General features: G+C 32.0%; 1 protein-coding gene across 4 annotated transcripts in view; it reads left to right on the forward strand.

Annotated features, from left to right (window-relative positions):
• The window catches only part of LOC107439782 (dopamine receptor 2), a 105,648-nt gene that overhangs the window by 58,544 nt on the left and 28,665 nt on the right, over window positions 1-18,439 (forward strand). The window contains exons 1-2 of one of the 4 annotated variants that reach the window (XM_021147523.3): window positions 474-631; window positions 16,012-16,037. The exons of 1 other annotated variant lie outside the window; for it this stretch is intronic. The gene's annotated coding sequence lies outside the window, so the exon portion shown is untranslated. Of the gene's footprint in view, window positions 1-473; window positions 632-16,011; window positions 16,038-18,439 lie in introns of those variants that run through there. 2 more of the 4 variants (XM_071177908.1, XM_021147524.3) reach the window with 2 other exon arrangements.

Here is an 18,439-nt window from a genome sequence, read left to right on the forward strand (position 1 = left end):
TTTAGGTTCTTTTGATTTGACAAAATATATAATTATATAAATTCGATTTTTTTGGTTCCAAGTTTTCAATGTTTCATACGTTTTTTCTTTCGTATTACGTACATTAAAGTCCTTTCTTACATTAATAAAATAGCTTCAGTTATTTAGTTTATGTCATCAAAAAAAAATTCTTTTGTGAGTTGTTGCTATCTACATTAAGACTTCAAAACAACTTCAACAATTGTTAATGAGAAAGAATTAAAAGAAGATTTATTTATTTGACGAACAAATGGAATGGAGTTCGCACTGGAAAAAAGTGTGTAAATACACCCTGTGACATCCATAAATTGCTGTCGGCCATACATAATCTTGTCAGTGATCTGAAAATTTCCTATTGATATTGATTAGAATTCCAAAAGAACAAAACTATTACGGCGAGTCAAATAAATCGACTAGATCTTCACACGAGATGGCGCTGTATGCAGAAACAGTGAGAAGGGAAGCAGTGATCTTGTTGAGAGGTTACAAACGTAAGCACGAGTTATGAATGAAAGGTTTTGTGAGTTTCTCTCCTTGAAGATGTTAATTCGATTTTGTCCGCTGTTACTGATAATGAAAATGTTTTGATAAATACTTTACTTCAAAATGTTTGGTGAGTATTCTCATTGACACTTTCGCAAATATTTACTCTAGTTTTGTTTAAAAAAAATCTTTAGTAAACACAATTCAAATAGTGTTATAGATTTTTATTTATTTTTTTAAATGACGATAAAAAGGAAAATAAAATTTTATTTCATTAATACTTATTAAGCTTAATGAATTTTTGTAAAATTAAAGAATAATATAACTTATAAAATTTTTAAGTGTACTAACATCGTTTGTGGACTCCAAAATTTATAAGAAAAGATTCTACATTGTTTATTCGTTGAACTACTTTGCTGATTTCAAATTCTGTGAGAAACATTGTTTGCCTATTATATAACACTGAGGAAAGAAAAAGAAAGAAACAACGATTCGTAAGGAAAATATTAGGTGCCACTAGATAAAATTTGTGGTCAGTTTCTACCATGGAACTCCAATTCATTTATTTTAAACTGAAATTTATAAAATCAAATTCATCCAAGACAGTTCAATCCAACCTCTGGGTTACAGTGTCATGCTTGTAAAAAGAAATTTAATTTCATCATTTTACAACTAATTATGACTTTTTTCCCCTTTATTTAGGTTCTTTTGATTTGACAAATGCTTGTCCCTAAAAAGGCGACTTTATTTTTATGTTATTAAAAATCACCGAATATTTTTTTTTATTACGAGGCTTTTATTCAATCGCCTCGTTATTCAATCGCCACTTTTCGTCGTGCTAAAGCATTTAAATTTCTGCTGATGACAAAGTTTTGATTGAAATTGCTTATTGCATTTGAATTGAACTCAAATTTTAACTATGCTGAATAACAAGACCAGTTTTTGCAACTGGAAACAAATTTTAAACAATTTAAAATTAGCAAGAGCACTTAATTTTTAAAAAAATTTCTACTGAAGTTTTATGTTGAATTACACAAGCAATTCACAAGTTTAAATTGTAAATTGCTTTTTGTCCGAAACAAGCATATATTATGGGCGAAAAGTTAAATCGTGGATCAAGTATTGGTAGATATTTGCCTTCGTGGAGGACTTTCTGAAGGAACTAACCCGAAATGTGCGTTACCTGGAGTGGAAAACCTCTTGCGGTTAGCCTGATAGAAGGGGGACTCTCACCCATGATCCGCTTACCACTAAGGATATTTTTCTTCAAAGTACAGATTTCAACCGTTTTTAGATCGTTACAAGCAAAATTTAGACCCTGTTTTAACTTTACGCTACAATTTTTTGAAGAGCGCTTTTCTATTTTCTTGATGTTGGATGTCGAACTATTACATTGTAGCGCAATCTAGTGGTTATATTATGAGTTTGTTTGATTCTATAGCCTTCCTTTTTTACATCCATATTAGGAAAACATCAATGGGTGCATGTATTGGAACATACTATGGAACTAACCTGCTTTTGCATTACATAGAGAATCATAAAAACCTTATACGATTAGCCCGACAGCAAGGGGATCATATTCCATGAGCCATCTACCATTGATTTTACACCCCCCCCTGTCGTTGATAATAACCGGGAACAAAATTTCCATTCTACTAATCATCTCCGGGATTCAAACCTGAGGCACTTTAAAGTACCGAAAATAAATTTTTAGTTGTAGGTGTTGTATTTTCATCGCCACTACTGTTTTGGGTGATCAACTATACGTTTTATTACGTTACTTTACGTTCAGCAGTTTTAAAAAAAATAAAATTAGAAACTTAAAATACAATAAAAATGTACAGGGATGGAATAAAAAAGTATCTGATAATTAATTCGATAATTATTAACTATGAAACTTGTAGAAAACTCTGTAATCCGCAGAAATACAGAAACTGATTGCGAACATGATGAAATTTGTCAAGCTAAAATTATTTGAGAACTTAACACTATTTTTTTTAAAATTCTAATTTTCCCTATATTTATTTAACTTTTAAATGATCTTTTTTACGAATTTTTCTAACTTTTTTAAGCTTTAAATGATATCTATTTATCGATTGTTTTAGAAAAAATCATTTATTTCGCTCGAAATATTATTTTTTTTTATAAGCTCACGCTTGACTTGATCACAAAAGTAATAAAAAAAGAAAACGCTGATAGATATCTAACGTTGCTAGATATAAATCTTAATATTTATGTTTAAATGTCAAAAAATGTAAAAAATTAAATTTAATGGAGATAAAAAAAAAACCTTTTTGCACTGTAATAATGTCTTGTTAAAAAGTAAAAATACATCTGTCACACATTCTGTATTCCTATTTATCATTATCATTTCAAACGTCTATTCTGTCACAAATATTAGTATATTTAAAGATTTTAAGGAATGTGGAAAAAATCGCCTTATATGAAAAAAAGAACAGGTGCAATCACAGAGGTTGCAAAACTGGGATGTTACGAAGGTAACATCCCAGTTTTATATTATAATTATAACCGTCGTTGAACAGCAGATCCAATTTAGGGTTTACGACTACCAATGTTTAACTCCGTAGCCTTGTAATTTTGAACCCAATGCAAAAGACAAGGGAACTTCTGGATCGAGTATTGGGAGAAACTTGCCTTCGTGGAGGACTTTTTGATGGAACTAACCAGCATTTGCGTTACATGGAGAGGAAAACCACGAAGACCTCCCACGGTTAGCCTAACGGCAAGGGAACTCTAACCCATGATCCATCTATCACTGAAGATATTTTACGTCAACACTGTGGTCAGTGCGAGCCGGGTGCGGAATTCGCATCGATCATCAATTGCTGGGATTCGAACTCGGGTCACTTCGTTGGAAAGAGATCGCTCTATCCCCTGAGCCACCACGTCTCTTCTAGTTTTATAAGAAAACATAATGTATCAGAAAAAATTCACATGATTTATATATTTGCCGAATGACTTAGTGTAATGTTAGACATTTCTGATACCGCACACTGTTTTCGCTATGCATAAAAAAGAAAGAAATTTGCGAAAATAGTCCCTTTCTCTTCCTTTCTCATAAGTTCCGCAGTGGACTGGTCGTAAAAACGCGCTTCCCAGTAGAACGTCGAGGTCAAGCAACAATGGCTGTGGTCAGTGTCTGGTGGGTGGCTACTTTGATCAGCCTACGTAAAGATTGAGGGTGCGCTATATCTGTCCTCATTAAACTGTTCTACGGTAAAGTGCTCGACTTAGCTCGCAGGTCGTCGGGCTACCAAAGCGGAGGAGTCATCCCCTCTGCAGAGGATCAAAATTGTGATGTCATGTCCTCGGATCATGCTCAGGGATGTTTCCCAGACAGTCACCAATAACCCGTTTTGAGCCGCGATGGCTCAGGGAATAGAGCGTTCGCCTTCCAATGAGGCGAATCGGGTTCGAATCCCAGTCGATACGAATTCCGCATCCGGCTTGCACCGACCGCAGTGCTGATGTAAAATATCCGTAGTGGTAGACGGATCATGGGTTAGAGTCTCCTTGTCAGGCTAACTGTGGGAGGTTCTCGTGGTCTTCCTTTCCATGTAACGCAAATGCGGGTTAGCTCCATCAAAAAGTCTTCCATGAAGGCTTCAAAATTACAAGGCTACGGAATTGAACATTAATAGTCGTAGACCCATTAGATTGGGTCGTCTTCAAATATAAATAAAAATATAAATAAAAATAAAATAAAATAACCCATTGTTCAACTCTAGTGCGACGTAAATAAAAGATCTACCTACCTACCTTCTTTCCCATAAATGGAGCAATTGGGATATTTATTTTCTTGAATAGGGCAGAAGTTTCAGATAACCTCATTTGGAAAGCGAAAGCTCTATCCCCTGAGTCGAAATTTAACACAATCAAGTAGTTATCCATGGGCTGTAAGACACTTATTTCCTAAAATACTCAGTATTTGTGCCGAAAATATATCGCAATAATACTTTGCACCTATATTAGTATACCTAACGCATACACTGCAACATATTTTGTGAAATCAGCGGTAGCAAAATTGATTTTAAAATCAAGCAAAATTCTTATTTAACCTTGTTAGGAAGTTTAAAGCATGGTCTTTTCTGAATTTTAATATACTATTTAAAACATTTATAAGTATAGTGGTGGGGCAAAAAAGAATATTTTAATTCTAAATCATTAAAATATTAATGCATCATCTTTGGTGCCATTCTGGGTCCACGCTAAGCATTCGCCACCTTGCCAAATGAGATAAAATCTTAAATATGACGAATAAGATTGTGTTTTGGCTAAAGTATTGGCGAATGAATTTTTCCCCTGGAAAGTAAAATATATATTTAACCTCGATCCTCAAAATTACGCTAAAATTAATTTTTCTAAACAAATCAGTATTTTTTATTCGATAATAGTAATTTGCGGTAGATGCGCCGCTTTACCAATTAGAATTGGATCCAAATAATCTAAGCCTGAAACGAACTATCGTAAAATAGTTTTCTATGGGAAAAAAATTAACGATAAAAAATTGTTAAAATTTGCCTTTGGGAAGACTTTCGAAAATTGGCGAAAATTCGAAAATTGCCTTTGGCGAATACTTTTGATATTTGGCTAAATTAGTGGCTAACCATTTGAAATCCTTAGCGTGGGCCCTGACACCGGAAATGTATTGAATAAAACTATAAAAATATTTTGTAGAATTATAACTAAAACAGCACTTATCACTATAATACCAGTAGTACGTTGAACGAATAAGTACTTTTTTTCCATTAACTTTGCTCTTTAGTTCGTTGCTTATGTTTTTAATTTCAATTAATGTGTGTCGTGGTGGCTCAGGGGATGGAACGCTCGTCTCCCAATAACGTGTCTCGAGTTAGCTGATGTAGCCCAGCAATGGCTAGCCGATATGACTCGCGCTCCCAGCTCGCACCGACTACGTTGCTGACGTAACATATCCTCAATAATGGATAAATTGTTTTTTATATATTGCATACATATATGGGCCTATATCTCCCCTTAATATTAACCTATAATATTCAAAGTCGGTCAGGTATTTTATTAAAACTTACTAAAATAACATACCAAAGAAAATAATTATTCACAAAATTCGGTAGCCCGGGAAATAATTAAAGAAAAGAAGGGGGTGGGGCACATTAAAAGCTGTACATATAAATGTCCCCTTATCGCCCCTTAATATTAACCCATAATATTCAAACTCTTTCAAGTATTACATTTTGACATACTATACTACCATACCAAAGGAAATAATCTATATACAAATTAGGGGGCCCACAATCTGGCATAATATATAAGTATGTATGCATGCATTTCTAATTGCGTTTTAAATCGCTGAAATGGAGAAATTAATGCTCATATACAGTTTAGATCAAATGTTAGAGTCCGCTTGCTGTCAGGTTAACCGCGGGAGGTTTTCCTCTCAGTGTAAAGCAAATGTGGGTTAGTTCCAACAGAAAGTCCTTCACGATGGCAAATTTCTCCCTGTACTTGATCCAGGAGTTACTGTGTTCTAGATTGGGTTCAAAATTTACAAGACTACGGATTTCAAAATTAGTAGTCTTAAACTCAAAATTGTGCCGGTTGCTCAACGACTGTACTAAAATATAAAAATAAAAAATTTATGCCTATTACCAACATTAATTTACAATTAATGGTGCCAATATTAATAGGGTTCTTTTTAACGGTTCTCTTAAACGCGAATAAGTACTTTTAGTACATATTTCTTTTTTATAGTACATAGCTTATTTTTTTTTATTTTATTAAGCATCTATTACTCAAATTAATTGAACATTGTCGGAGTCAATAATAGTATGGCGATGTTTTACTCTTTTTCTTAAGCGAATTAGTACCACTTTCCCATTTATTTTGATTTTCAATGCATATCTATTTTTTTTCTCATTTCAGTTTCCGTTGATTTTAAAATACAGTCGGACTTTTATTTAACAAACTTCCTTTTTGCGAATTTCTCTATTTTCCTCTCGAGGAATTAAGAAAAATTTGGAAATTTCTTCGTAAAGTAACTTCCAAATAGCGAAGTGAATTTTCTATTTAACGAACTTTTCTTTTAGATTCACTTTCGCTATTTCTTAAAATATTTCAGAACATTTCAAACTTGTTAACCCATTTCACGGGGGAAATGAGCTTGAATTGATTTTTCTCAGCCACCTAACTTTCAGAGAAAGCAGTAAATTCCGTTTCCCTTTGCATTTCAAACGAAAAACTCGGACAAAATTAACGGATTTTATCAGTAGCAATTAAACTTAAGAACGCAAGTGATAATGCATGTTTAAAATTATACTTTTATAATAAATGCAACTAGAATTTTATACATAAATCTAGCTTTTTTTAGTTGAAAATGTATGTAGCATAATAGTGTAACACTGGATAATGTTTTGCTCTATTCTTGCTTTCCATGCAGATTTCATTTATGGTTAAGATTTATAAAGTAAATAGTAGATACTACTTTGCAAGACAGAGGTGTATCAATTGCTATTGTAATTATGCCTAGTGTTTATGAATTTAGAACTTGTTTTGTGTTGTTTAAGTATTTCAAAAAGTGATTTTGAATTTTCCATATAACGAACTTATTATCGGGATTTAGCGACTTCGTTAAATAGAAGTCCGTATTTATTAAATTAGTATATTTGTTTATTATTCATGAAATTATTTTTATTTTTTTCCGGTGGGTAGTACTTTCGCAATTTTGGTACATGGACTATTTCAGAATTTTGAAGTTATACTTCTTATGCGACTTCCAACAAGGTTGCGTTAAACGTTTAACGCTACATTTTTATTGGCCGGNCTAGTTTACAAGATAAAGGTGTATCAATTGCTATTATAATTATGCCTAGTATTTATGAATTTAGAACTTGTTTTGTGTTGTTTAAGTATTTCAAAAAGTGACTTTCTATTTAACGAATTTTTCATATAACGAACTTATTATCGGGATTTAGCGACTTCGTTAAATAGAGGTCCGTATTTATTAAATTAGTATATCTGTTTATTATTCATGAGATTATTTTTATTTTTTCCGGTATTTTTATTTTTATTTCTACCTTCGCAATTTTGGTACATGGACTATTACAGAATTTTCTTTATTATGATTTTTCTTTTTATCTATTTTCACACTCTTGAATTGTCGATGAAATTTTTTTCACTATTTTGAATTATGTTATTCCATAGATCTAATTATGGCAATGTAGACTCCATGTTTAACCTACAGAATACTTGAAGATTTAAGTATATTTTTAAGTTTTTTTGTTTGAATCCTTACTTTTAAGTTTCATCTGTTTGCATTTTTGGTATTCTTGTTTTTGCTTACTTCATGTCCAAAATTTTCTTTCCTTTTATATTTTCATTCTTTTGTTTATTGTTATTTGATTCAACATTCTTTTATTTTTGCATTCTGTATTTTTATTTAAAACTTTATCTTCTTTATTTGTATTGTTATTGAAATCTTTAACCAGGATTTTAGGGAAAATGTGCAAGGACAAGTTGCTTTTATGTTTAGAAAAAGTGATTAGTTTTCGCCGATTTTGCATCACAACTTGTTTAACACTATCAATCACTAATAAAAAATCCAACAGAAGCTCTTAAACTCAAAGAGGGGTGTAAGCTCTTAAGCTAAATCAGTATATAAATTTCAACCGACCTAGCTATTTTTCCAATTTTTAAATCTAAAATGCAAGTTTGGTTGAGTTGCAAAATACATTTTGTTTGTTTTATATTCAAAGAATTTCTTTTTTGGACATTTAATTTTTTGAAAATTTTAGTTAAAAAATTTTTTAAAGTACTACCTGTGTCGACATTTAGAAAGTTAGTTTTATTTGCCACAATCGGATGTTTGTTATTCCTGATGTTTTCAGTTTTAATTTTGAAAGTATTTTGAGTGTATCCGGATACTATTGTCAATTTTGTATTTTGTCACTTTGCTTATTTTAATGCTGGAATTGATTCTCAGCAATAACGAAATTTGATTTGTTAACGGAAATGCCTCAGCCAGGCTGTGAACTGAACACCAATGTCTGGCTCAAACATTAATATGTCAGATTTTTCTTTCAGTTTATCTTAATTCAAATTTAAATTTTTAAAAGTGTTTAGTTACTTTTCTAAATTACTTATTAAACTATCTGTTGTTTCCATTTTAAATTTATAATTATTGCCATTCCTTAAGGAAATTAAAAAGTAAAAAAACAAATTCAGCTATTAAAAATTATATTTAGAAAAAAATTCAAATATTTTAATTGTTATCTTAACCCTAAGCACAAAAAAATTAAATTTATCCAAACAATCAATAAATTATATTTACTATAACGTATCAAACAAAAAATAGATGATTCCTTTTAAAAAAAATTCTGAGAAGGAAAAGAAATTCAATAACTGTAATGAATTTTAAAAATATTTTTAATTGTAAAAATAACAAATTTATTAAACAATGTGAGTAAATTCAATATAAATAAGAAAAAATATCAATTGAACCACCGAGGATTAGGTAATTTAGTAACTGTTTCTTTTAACAAAGTCAATAAATATTATTGTTATTTAAACACCAATAACTTTAGTAATCGTGAAATATTTCGAAATTAATTACTTATTAGAGCAAAAGTACATTTCAAAATAAATAAAATCATTAATTATCAATATAAATACCCTTAAAAAATCAATACTATTTTTTTAGATAAATATAAACACTGGTAAAAATTGTTTAAAAAAATCAAAAATAAATCAAGCTTACAGCAATTTCATTCCTCCAAATCATCTATGCTCCATAATAATTACGGTCTATTTTAAATTCTACATTCTTGTGAAAAATCACGTTTCATAATAATTTTTTTTCAAATATTTGATAAATCACATTAGTTATATTTAAGTAACGCGCACACGCAAATAGAATTTACTTTAAATCCCTTTCCCCAAGAATTCTTATTCTTACAAAGAATTTTTACTCTTTTGTTGAAGAAAACGTGCAGGAGCACATTTTGTAAAGCAAGCGATAAAAAATAAGTTGATCACAAATACTTCTTAATGGTCGCGAAATAATCATATACACTGGCGATAAATCAGAAAGATGCTTTTTCCCAAATTGTGGATTTTTTGCATAATTGCGGTCATTGAACTCGAATATTGGCGAAGACTTAGTTTTATTCTTCGGCTATTCCTTTCCTCGGCAAAGCAGAAACTCCATTCTTGAACAAAGTAGCAGTGCTCGCTTGATACGATTCATTTTTTTAAAGAAATAACTTGCATTTTATCATTTTGCGATTTTTTTTTTCCTTTCCTCGGCAAAGCAGAATTTCCATTCTACAACAAAGTAACGGTGGTCGCTGGAAAAGATAATTTTTTTTTAAAAAAATAACTTAAATTTTATCCTTTTTCCTTTTTTTTCTCCTTTCCTCGGCAAAGCAGAAACTCCATTCTTCAACAAAGTAACGGTGCTCGCTGGATAACGATACATTTTTTTAAAAAAAATAACTTGCATTTTATCATTTTTCGTTTTTTTTTCCTTTCCTCGGCAAAGCAGAAACTCCATTCTTCAACAAAGTAACAGTGCTCGCTCGATACGATACATTTTTTTAAAGAAATAACTTGAATTTTATCATTTTGCGTTTTTTTTTTTTCCTTTCCTCGGCAAAGTAGAAACTTCATTCTACAACAAAGTAACGGTGCTCGCTTGAAAAGATAATTTAAAAAAAAAAAAAAAAAAAGATTACATTTTATCATTTTGCGTTTTTTTTTTCTTTTTTCTTTTTCTCGGCAAAGCAGAAACTCCATTCTTCAACAAAATGACGGTGCTCGCTTGAAGCGATACATTTTTTTAAAAAAATAACCTGCATTTTATCATTTTGCATTTTTTCCCCCTTTCTTCGGCAAAGCAGAAACTCCATTCTACAACAAAGTAACGGTGCTCGCTTGAAAAGATAATTTTTTTTTTTTTTAAACTTACATTTTATCATTTTGCGTTTTTTTTTCCTTTCCTCGGCAAAGCTGAAACTCCATTCTACAACAAAGTAACGGTGCTCGCTTGATATGATACATTTTTTTAAAGAAATAATTTGCATTTTATCATTTTACATTTTTTCCCCTTTCCTCGGCAAAGCAGAAACTCCATTCTTCAACAAAGTAACGGTGCTCATTTGATACGATACATTTTTTTAAAGAAATAACTTACATTTTATCATTATGCGTTTTTTTTTCCTTTCCTCGACAAAGCAGAAACTCCATTCTACAACGAAGTAACGGTGCTCGCTTGATGCTATACATTTTTTTAAAAAAAATAACTTGCATTTTATAATTCTGCGTTTTTTTCCTTTCCTCGGCAAAGCAGAAACTCCAATCTTTAACAAAGTAACGGTGCTCGCTTGATAAAATACATTTTTCTTAAAAAAATAACTTGCATTTTATCATTTTGCGTTTTTTTCCCTTTCCTCGGCAAAGCAGAAACTCCATTCTTCAACAAAGTAACGGTACTCGCTTGATACGATGCATTTTTTTAAAAAAAAAACTTGCATTTTATCATTTTGCTTTTTTATTTTAAATCATGAAGGTTAAAAGGGAAAAGTTAAATAATTCATGCCTGACACCTAATTTTTATGGAGTTTGATCAAATCGTCGCCGAGAGGTAGAAATAAGCAAGTCTCAGGCACCAGGCTATACGTGAATAATATTTATTTTGGCACATTCATCCAAGTGACACACAAATTGAAGTGCTTTCAAATAAAAAATATGGAAAATCTTCCAAAATAACCCGGTAATATGTTTGGATCTTAGGGGGGGAGGGATAAGTAAACCTGAGTAATTACAATGGGTCTATTAGAGGCCGGGATAGGCTGGTTGATAGGGCACTGGCCCCATGTCCAAGAGTTCGTGGGTTCGATCCCCGCCGGCCGAAGACTCCCCGTGTAGTAAATGGTGACTGATGCACGTTAAATCAGTCGAATCGCAAAGTCCTCCATGTTCCCATAACAAATCAATACCTCTGGGGGTACTGCTCCAGGAGTTTCCTTGTCTTCTGGATTGGTTCAAAATTACAAGGCTACGGAGTTGAACATTAGTAGTCGTAAACACAAAATTGGATCGGCTGTTCAACGACGGATATAAAATATTAAATAAAAATGGGTCTATTAAGTAGGTCGAGGGTTTCTCACTGTTAGTTAAGAGAAAACGTTAAAATGTTAATGCATACTTGAACTAAAAATAGATCAAAAGACAGGATTTGAATATTAAAGTGTGAGAAAGCTTTTAGTTTTGAATAATAAATTATAAAAAAGACATTTAGATAAAGGAATAACATAAAAAGATTAGTTGAAGCTGTTGTTTTCTTCTTTTTTTTTTGCAATTTGCTTTTTTTCAGCTGTTTTTTACCTGATTTTTTATTTCTCTTTTTATTATCGTTATTGAAGCTGTTACGTTACACACACATGTTTATGTGCTCATTTGCGTGTTGTGTGTGTGTGATTTCTGAGTGTTTGTTTTAATGATGTGTTCTTTTAATGAAAACTGATGAACGAATACAAAAATCATTTATTTTATTACAGATGAAAGAAAACACAAATGAAGAATAGAGACATCATAACGTGTACTTATTTACGCACAAATACACCAACATCCACATTCTCTTCTTCGAATTTCATCTAATCGGTTTTTAGTCTCAAAAGAACATCTTAGTTTCACGATTGCGGTTCGCGCTAATTTCCACGAAAGCAGTCATTTGCGTAGTTATCATAACTGGGTAGGATAGCGTACAATTCATGTAATTAAACTTATACTTGCGTAAGCAAGAACCCTTTGTAAAATCTCCCCTGCCTTAAGGACTACACATCCCAGGAAATGCAGACCTCAAGTTCAATTTTTTATATTCTCTTAACAGTTCAGTTCAGTTTTCTCTTAACAGTCATTTAAAAAAAATTAACTTTGTACGACAAAATACAAAATGTGCGCCAAATCAGTCGTATGAAGAAGAATAACATTTCAAAAAAAATCGTGTCTTTAAAATTCTCAGGAACTATTTGACCAATTTTGCTCAAAATTTGCATTTAGACCAAGAAAATTACATACTTTAAAATGATGCAAAAATTTTATACAGTACACTTCAAAATTTGTTCGACCATTTTTAAATAAAATATAATAAATATTTATTAAAAGTTAATTTTTGTATGGAAATATATTTGGGCATATATATATTTGGAAATTTCATAATTGTGTGCAAAAAATTTTCATCACGCTTAAAAGAGTTATCGAATATGTGGCGAGGTACGTCAGAAATAAAACTAATATTAAGGGGTCCAAACTTTGGAGAGTTCTCTGGACCAAACTATGGAGACCATATTTCTTAGACCGTGACTGCCCCCTATATTTTGAGGCGCAGAAATTCGAATCCTTCAAAAGAAAAAAAAGCAGTATGTCTATTCAGAGAAGGTACGTTCGTATGTCTGAGTTCGTAACTTAAAATATGGTCTGCATCAAATTATTAGAATATTTGAAGTCCCCTCTCAAACCATTAAGAATGAGTCCTAGAACGTGAAGATCCAATCATTAGGTCAAAAGTTATTCTGGGTGGTCCATTTATTTTTTTTATTTTTTTCGCACATTATCAAGTTGTGCCTAAATATCTTAAGAACTCACTAGGTAAGCGATAATGGGGTATCTGGTGGGCGTTCAAATATCAGATCGCGTGGCAACCTGAGCATTTTTGATGGTATATAACCAGTTTTTTCGTGTACAGTAACTTTATGAACATGCACAGTACTGTAAACCAACAAGATACTTTTCCGGGCCAATCTTTTTCATATTTAGATACAAACAGCTAAACGTGATTTAAGATTATAGTGTGGCTTTCAAGAGAACTCCTCTAGACACCTATCTCGCGTCGTGGCGGGTACCATGGTTACGAGGAAAAGTAACTTCGAATAGGGGTGTGGGGTAATTAGTTTTGTCTTGATCTTGGCATAGGTCAGCGTGAGTAATAAACCAATCGAAACCTTCATTCCTCCATTGCACCCCCATTAGAAATGTGCTCTCGCTTGTTACCATAGCAGCAGACAGCTCCAGACTTTTAGTCTGGAGGAGTTCTCCTCAAAGCCGCACTATATGTGATTTTAAACATGCTATCGGAATTACGATGCAATTCCGCTCAGTTGTTGTTCTCTAATTTTGATGTTGATGTACATATATATCTGACAGTCGCAATGTATGCAAATGAAGAATATAAATTTTTTACCACAAAATTGCAATTAAAAGATTTCTGATTGTCGAGAAAAATGAAGTTTGTCTGCCATTATGTCATTGTTAGAATTTCGGTTTTAATGAATGTCACGGAGTAGGATTTCGACGGGCCCCTCGGCCAGACCTGTCCCTGGTTGGAACCTAAACCTCCTCTCCTAACTCTCACGGTAACCTTTGAAATTTTAGTTCAATTCAATTTTGTGTAATTTAATTTAATTCAATTTTTGTAAAATAATATTTGAAAATTCTTTGAGAAAAACCTCTGTTAAATGTATATCTATTTACTTATTTATTATTTGATTTAAAAAAAAACGTAAAATTTCTTGGGAAAACTATCAAAGAATTCAATAAAAAAATTTTAAAATATGCGAGGTATTAAAAAAGAAATATAAATATATTCTTAAAATTTCATTCACTAAAATACTACAGATAGTTTTAATAGGGTACCTTGTACTCCTGGAAAAAGAAGACATCCGATACCCACACATGTGACCTATGACGTCAGCGCCAACTAATCTATATCAGCAAAATGGCGTATTAAAGTTGAGCTAAGTTTCTCTACATAGGTTAGAATGTTAATTAGGTTCTTCATTAAATACGGAGCCATATCGCACACCGAATTTGTTAAAATATAATTCTTTCTCGTCTGCTTCTTTTACTTCACTTAGATTTATTTTATGTTTATGTATTTTATTGTAACCGTGATATATTTTTGTTTTGTATACCTGGCAACTTCGATGCGTAATACGTTCTTTTATGTTCTACATGACTTCGTGCCTGTCTTTGTGTTAAGTGTTTGTGTAAATATATAGTGAAGGAATTGAAATCTTTGTGAAAGATTATAGGCTATGTTACTTAAGAGAATTGGTACTTGACGGGCTTGTCTTACGCGAAATAGAATGAAAAGAGCACTTGCTAGCGTAAACAAATGCCACGTTTCAGTAACCAATCAGGATCGAGCTACCCACATTACGTCACTTGCAGGCATCCCATTGTAAAAAAATGCTGAAATATGACAAAAACATAGAAGATCTCTCTCAGTTTATAACACTTATAAAAACTATTAACTTTCTTCTCAGAAAAAAATTGCAGAATTTCAAATCAGTACAATTGATTACATACTGATTTTTTTGCAACAATTTTTCTAAAACTCTTTTGGCAGAACTAAGGCTAACCAAATAAAATTTAGTTTCATAAAAAGATTGCCCCTCCTAAAGGGTTTCAATGTACTTTTACTTAAAGTTAAGTCTCTGAAGTTTTGTACCTTTTGTGTGCAAAAAATGGTTATGTGGTAAAATATAGATCATATGTTGAAAAATGTTTTGCGTTATTGAAGCAAACAAAAGTAATAAAAATAGCAACCTGTATGACCTATAATTCAAAGAGATGGTGTTTTCACAGTCGATATATTTATTAGGTAAAATCTTAGCAACTAAATTTTCTGAAGAAATAAAAATGAGAATACAGGCGAAAATCTTTAGTTTTTATGAAACTTATGGTTTAGGAAAAAAACGTCTTTACTTTGGCAATTATTTCTGTGGTGAAATGATGGGACACAGCATTAGGGGAGGTGGAGCCCCAGTATTACGAAGCACCCTACATAAATTTTAAATTACTAGTGGGCTGCGCCTTGAGCTGCTCGCTAACGCTCGCCAACCCCCGAAAATTGCTACGCAATCTTATATGGTTTTAACTAAGGTACATTGCAAATACACAAAATTCTAAGAATTCAAAACAATCATTCAAATCCATATAAAAACTTTTTTTTTAAAAAAAATTACATCTTTTTAGTAAATACTAAGTCATTGAAATAAATTTGAATTCAAATAAATGACATGTAATTCGTTAAACCTATTAGAAATGCGCTATAATATAAAATCTTAAAGCGTAACAAAACGACTGAGACTCATTTTTCAATGAATAACTAATAACAATAATAAATCAAATAAATTCGTGATATAAATCAAAAATCGTCAAATGAATTCGTAATATATAAATTCTTGAAAAAAGCGCTTTCGACAAAATACTAAAATAGAGATCTATCAACAAAAACTACTCACTTCTGCCTGGCTTAAAGTTATTTCAGTTTCCGTTTTTAAAAGCGCTATATGTTGAGCCACCTCACCTAGATTTGGCATGTGACATTTTTAGCGGCAATCATTGGTCGATTTTCTAGCGTTGCCATTCGGGAAGTTGTAATGAGGCTTTTTTTGTCGCCGTGTAAGAGAAATATATATATAAATTTTTAATAATTTCTTTTTTTTTCTTTAGGAAACTTGAAATGAAGGCTTTCTATGGTAAGTTTTTGACATCAATAAAATTTAAGGAAATGAAATTAAATATATATATTTTTCTTACTATAATTTTTGTGTGCAATTATATATTTATTATAACTAAACCATTTCGAAAACATTGAAAAATAATAATGAATGAAACATATTTAAAACTTTTCAATAGTAATTAGAAAACTGTTTGACTAAATTTTTAAAGGTTTGATGGTTCGCTTTTTTACATTGATTACCCAACTTTTGAAGTCAGTCACAGCATATGTTATGTTTAATGTTTCAATTGAAAATTTCAATATTGTTTCTTTATTTTATTTTATATCCGCCGTTGATCAGCCGACCCAATTCGTTGGGTTTATTACTACCAATGCTTAACTCCGTAGCCTTGTAATTTTGAACCCAATCCAGAGGACAAGGGAACTCCTGGATCAAGTGTCTGAGGAAATTCGCATTTGTGGAGGACTTTTTGATGCAACTAATCAGCATTTTCGTTACACGGAGAAAAAGACCATGAGAGACTCCCACGGTTAGCCTGACGGCAAGGGGACTCAAACCCATGATCCGTCTACCACTGAGGATATTTTACATCAGCACTGTGGACAGTTCAAGCCGGATGCGGATTCGTATCGATCAGCCATTGCTGGGATTCGAACCCGGTTTACTTCATTGGAAGGCGAACGCTCTATCCCCTGATCCATCGCGGCTCTAGGCTGAAAAAAGGTGAATCATAAAACAAGTTTATCTTTGATGGGTGAAGTCCTATTTTTTGCTGACACAGAGTTTTAAAAATGCTGAATTGTTTCTGACAATTTTCAGTTTAGATCGTATCCTTTATGAAAAGTAATGTTTTTGAAACAGAAAATGCTTGACAACATTGCATTATACATAAAGAAAACTCTCATAAAAATACAATACATCAATAAATACTGAGTCAAAAGTGCAAAATAAAATCTCTTTTACATTGGAACACTATTCCATTTGATAAGGGAATTCAGAAATCTGAAAACACAATTGCAATCTGACAAATGTAGACATGTTCTGAAGGATGTCAATTTTTATGTCATCTTAAAACATCACAGAGGAATCAATTCAGTCATTGGTTGACGTCTCAACAATAATCATGCATGCAACACATCAGGCGCAAATCTTTCACACTTTGAAACGTCACATCTCGAAGCTCTTTTTTTTTCTTTTCTGCAAGCCTTCCCTCATAATCAACTCTCTTATTTATTCACAAAAAGAAAGCTTTTTTTTCTTCTTGCTTTTAAGTGACTTTCCTTTATCTTCGGAAATTGTCAACTGCCAGGATGCTGACGAGTTGAAGACAAGTCAGAATATAATGACAATGACAATTTCCATTCTTGTGTCTTGTCAAATAAATCTTTTTTTTAGTTTTTATGGTTTTCGTCCTCAAAGATTTTTGCTCTCCTTTGTACACTTTTTTTTTCGTCATCGATCTTTGCAGTAGTATGACAAGTTTAGAACATATCACAACAATAAATAATACAATAAACTAGAACAATATCTTTAACCGTAACTAATAGTAGTATTTTAATGTAATTTGTACCATACTTACTGCAAAATAAGCATCATACCTACTTGTTTATTAGTGTTATTATTAAATGCGTGCGATGTACGCATTGTTCGAAAACACCTCTATTTAATGCAAGTATATATACAGGGTGATTCTAAAAAGATGGGCAAAATTTTAGGAAGTGATAGTACAATTTTTATTGGCAATTTTTATTGGAAGCAAACAATTTTTATCAAAGAATGCATGGTCGAAAACAAAACGCAAAACCGCTAGCGGGCGTCAAAGTTTAATGTCTTATTTGAGGCAAAAACACACAAAGAACGATGAAGTTAAGTTATAAATGACATGTGATTACAATAAATGTTCAAAACAGTGCTATGCACGCAGTACAACGGCGAAGAAAAGACAGGCGAACATTCTGAAACACACCAGGCATATCACGAACTTTCCCTGCAGCGGCCGAAAGCTTGGCGAAAGTAACGCAGCGCAGTACCTCGCAACAGGAATGGAGCTTTCACGTTTGCATCGAACAACTTTCAAAAGGCTCCAGCACCTTTGCGTTTTGTTTTCGACCATGCATTCTTTGATAAAAACTGTTTGCCTGGGTGTGTACTATCACTTCCTAAAATTTTGCCCATCTTTTTATAATCACCCTGTATATATAGAGAGAGAGATTTGTTTTAAACTACTGAATAAAATAAAAAGATAAAAAATAAGAAAATAAAACAAGAAAAAAAAAGTTAGGGAAAATGTCATAAATTTCGCAAGCCTTACAATCATATGAATGTAGAACAGAGAAAATCGTAAAATATTTTTCCCTAAACACCAATCTTCTATTAAAAGTGTCCCTTCTTTTGCTGTGATCCTTTTATTAACCTTT

This window comes from Parasteatoda tepidariorum, chromosome 2 (assembly GCF_043381705.1).
Source record: "Parasteatoda tepidariorum isolate YZ-2023 chromosome 2, CAS_Ptep_4.0, whole genome shotgun sequence".
Classification (NCBI taxonomy): Eukaryota; Metazoa; Arthropoda; class Arachnida; order Araneae; family Theridiidae; genus Parasteatoda; species Parasteatoda tepidariorum.